This window comes from Triticum aestivum, chromosome 3D (assembly GCF_018294505.1).
Source record: "Triticum aestivum cultivar Chinese Spring chromosome 3D, IWGSC CS RefSeq v2.1, whole genome shotgun sequence".
In the NCBI taxonomy this organism is placed as follows: Eukaryota; Viridiplantae; Streptophyta; class Magnoliopsida; order Poales; family Poaceae; genus Triticum; species Triticum aestivum.
Genome location: NC_057802.1, coordinates 361,546,599 through 361,551,211, shown reverse-complemented (window position 1 = coordinate 361,551,211; position 4,613 = coordinate 361,546,599).

The following is a 4,613-nucleotide window of genomic DNA, read 5'->3' as shown; positions in this document are numbered from 1 at the left end:
ACTACACTAGGAATAACTGGAACTAAATATAGCCGTTCAAACTGGTATTGATGTAGTCGAGCGGCATAGTTCCGACTTGCACATAATGAACAACACATTGTGAATGACTAAAATAAACAAGGCATAAATGACCATAACAACCAGATATAGCCATTGAAAACTGGACAGAGTCTCACTGCAACCAACCTAACAAGAAAATACAGATAAACAGGGCATATGATTGAAAACTGGACAAATGCTCACTGCAACAACCTAACAAGCAGATAAAGATAAACAAGGCATCTGCTTGATAACTGGACAAATGCTAAAAAAACCTAACAACCAAATACAGATAAACAAGGCATCTGCTTGATAACTGGACAAATGCTAAAAAAAGCAACCTAACAACCAAATACAGATAAACAAGGCATCTGCTTGATAACTGGACAAATGCTCACTGGAACCAAATTAAGAACCAAATACAGATAAACAAGGCATCTGCTTGATAACTGGAAAAATGCTCACTCCAACCAACCTAACAACCAAATACAGATAAACAAGGCATCTACTCACTATAAACAACCAAATATAGCCATTCGTGAAACTGAAGTGGACAATTCATACTTAAACATCACATAGACCTATTAAACAATACATTTTTGCATAACTGAAATAATTAAACACGGCATAGTTAAAGCACCGCACGGCAAATGCTACTACAAGAAAGGGTACGGGTTGGCAAGCTAGAAAAGGTAAGATTTGCTGATAGAATGTTGCCTCACATTTCATGGACGGGATCCTTCTAGTTGGAAGAGCACAGACCCATGGTGCGCTCTCTGATGTCACAGATGGGCTATTTTACCTTGGAAGAACCATCGTGGGTGCCCTCCTCGTGGTCGTGGTCGATGAGATCTGACTTGGCAATTGAGGATCCCAAGCCGCCGTCGTAGAACGTGTCCTTCAGAAATGACAAAATGGGCTCGATGGCATATAAAGCTCGCAAATCCTTGACCGCTTGGCCGAGGAGATCAGCGGCAGGGCCGCTGAAGAGATCGATGGCGGTTGAACCAGAGGGGTTGGGGATGGACCACTTAACCCTGTGACATGGCCCACGTGAAGCCGTGGGTGTGGACGAGCTTGATGTCGTAGCCAGCTTTCCCGAGATACAGTAATACGCTAGCCCGCTGACATGAAACCTTCGGCATGGCAACGTAGTCAACGTCTTCATTGGCTTCCGCGGCGACGTGTTGCTCTGGGATCGACAGGTCGGGGCGAATGGCGGCCACCTCGCCAACGTCCGCCGGAGAGGCCATGATAAACCTCTTCTTGGCCGAACGCTCGTCGGGCTCCCCGGGATACGTGGTCGAGCTTACGCTGTGACATTATGGAGCAGGGGATGTGGATCTGGCATGGAGGGACACTGCATGCCTCATCTAAAAACACATGGGAGTGGGGCGATGGTATGGGAATCGTTGGGTAACCTGCACTTTATTATCTAAGCTAGGAGGAACGGGCAGACCGGTAGGGGTTGGCGGCAGCGCCGGCGGCGGCGGCGAGCTAGGGTTCGAGGGGGGAGGGGCGGGTGGGGGACTGTGGAGGGGGGTGGTGTTTGAGGATACGCTGCGGGTACTGAAAATTTTAGTAATGGTGGGTGGAGATGGTGGTGGACGAGGGAGGGCGACGGTTCAAATGCCTCGGCTAGTGCAATTTTACTATAAGATCGGTGTTGGAGGAGTGTGGGCAACGGTTGAAGTACGACAGCTACTAACATTTGGGTAAAGGAATTGATGCGGGGCGGGAGTGCCCAAGATCGCACATGGTCCAATAACAATATGCGTGTATGATAATATGGAAAAGTGGCGCGGATCCGCCGATTTTTGCAACGCTCAAGGCGGGTAGTTTGTTTTTTATATTTCTAGCTAGCTGGTCTATCGCACACGGTTTGTCCTAATTTCCAAATAAACTTACCCGCCTTTAGCTTGCACAGGTGGTGGTTTTACAACGCACTTGCATCGCACATGGTTAAGCCAGTACCTCCATCCTTTGCTCGCGCTTGCGCGGTCGTGGTGATTTCAGCGCACACACGGTTGATCGAGTACCTCCACCTTAATTTGCTTGCGCTTGCGCGGTCGTGGTGATTTCAGCGCACTTGCATCGCACACGGTTGAACCAGTACCTCCACCTTATTTTGCTCGCGCTTGCATGGTCGTGGTGATTTCAGTGCACTTGCATCGCACACGGTTGAGCCAGTACGTCCACCTTAATTTGCTCGCTCTTGCGCAGGCGTGGTGAGTCACATCGCACTTGTATCGCACACGGTTAAGATATTATACCCCGTGTCCGTTGAGCATCATCAGAGTATTTGCAGCAAAAAATAACGTTAGAGAGGGTCAAAAGACAGCCACACCAGCATGTGCCCAAATATATATGAGTTAAAAGGGCGGTCTGTGATGTTCAAAATTCCAATGCACAACTTTGACCGTGCGGGCCCACGGTTGGGCGCGTCGTTGAAGATCGATGAGAGGGGCCAGAAGTCAAGAACCACCTGGAAGTGGCCAAATATATGTACGAATATTGGGGATGTTTAAAACTTTAAATACACAATGCATAACTTTGGTGGCACTTGCCTCGCAAACCCGAAAGCACCCTAACAACCTCCTAGCTAGGATATATATAATGACATAATGTCGTACCTAGCAAGGATGCTTGGCCCACCACCTCCCACTTTGTGTCAGCGGGGTGGATGCACGTAATGATCGATACTTTGGTCATACATGCATGTTGCCATGACCTACCTTAAGACGGACCAATGAATCTATCGTTTGGTCAAATGACAGTTGTTGTTGTCGATAAACCGCTTGGTCCAATAGATTGAACAATCATAAAAATTGCACGAGAGGGACCACAAAACCAGCATCTCTTGCATGCGGCCCAAAATGATGTACGTTGGGAAGGGGTGATGTGTGTTTTCAATATAGAATAATGTACAATTTAGATGTGGTGCCTACCTCTCGATACATACAACAACCATGAAGGCAAGGTGGTTAAGGATGAGATACGCAGGGTTTGATGTAGGTCGAACCCAGCGATCCGAGCATGTGGGAGGGAATCCTGACAGCGCATGAGCTCGAGCTTTGGTTGAGCGACATGTGACGGTGACCGACCCTAACACGAACTAGGAGGAATCCATTCATAGCCAACACATAATACTCCTCATTATCGGTCAAAGGGATGATATATATGTTGGAAATATGCCCTAGAGGCAATAATAAATAGGTTATTATTATATTTCCTTGTTCATGATAATCGTTTATTATCCATGCTAGAATTGTATTGATAGGAAACTCAGATACATGTGTGGATACATAGACAACACCATGTCCCTAGTAAGCCTCTAGTTGACTAGCTCGTTGATCAATAGATGGTTACGGTTTCCTGACCATGGACATTGGATGTCGTTGATAATGGGATCACATCATTAGGAGAATGATGTGATGGACAAGACCCAATCCTAAGCCTAGCACAAGATCGTGTACTTCGTTTGCTCAGAGCTTTTCTAATGTCAAGTATCAGTTCCTTAGACCATGAGATTGTGCAACTCCCGGATACCGTAGGAATGCTTTGGGTGTACCAAACGTCACAACGTAACTGGGTGGCTATACAGGTGCACTACAGGTATCTCCGAAAGTGTCTGTTGGGTTGGCACGAATCGAGACTGGGATTTGTCACTCCGTGTAAACGGAGAGGTATCTCTGGGCCCACTCGGTAGGACATCATCATAACGTGCACAATGTGACCAAGGAGTTGATCACGGGATGATGTGAGTTACGGAACAAGTAAAGAGACTTGCCGATAACGAGATTGAACAAGGTATAGGGATACCGACGATCGAATCTCGGGCAAGTAACATATCGATAGACAAAGGGAATTGCATACGGGATTGATTGAATCCCCGACATCGTGGTTCATCCGATGAGATCATCGTGGAACATGTGGGAGCCAACATGGGTATCCAGATCCCGCTGTTGGTTATTGACCGGAGAACGTCTCGGTCATGTCTGCATGGTTCCCGAACCCGTAGGGTCTACACACTTAAGGTTCGATGACGCTAGGGTTATAGGGAAAGTATGTACGTGGTTAACGAATGTTGTTCGGAGTCCCGGATGAGATCCCGGACGTCACGAGGAGTTTCGGAATGGTCCGGAGGTAAAGATTTATATATGGAAAGTTGTTGTTCGGGTTCCGGGAAAAGTTCGGGTTTTTTCGGTATTGTACCAGGAAGCTTCCAGAATATTCCGGAGGATTCCGGAGGGGTCCGGAGGTCCGGAAAAAGTTCCACCACGTCCAATACAGTAGCATGGGCTGTAAGGGGGCGCCCTAGCCTTAATGGGCCAGGGGCACCAGCCCCCCCCCCCAAGGCCCATGCGCATGGGAGAGGGGAAACCCTAAGGGGGAGGGCCTCCACTTGACTTGGGAGGCACTCCTCCCCCCTTTGGCCGCCCCCCAAGCCCCATCTAGGGCTGGCTGCACCCCTTGGGGGGGAAACCCTAGATGGGGGCGCAGCCCTCCCCCTCCCCTATATATAGTTGAGGTTTGGGGCTGCCCAAGACATGAGAACGTCTCCTTTTTGGCGC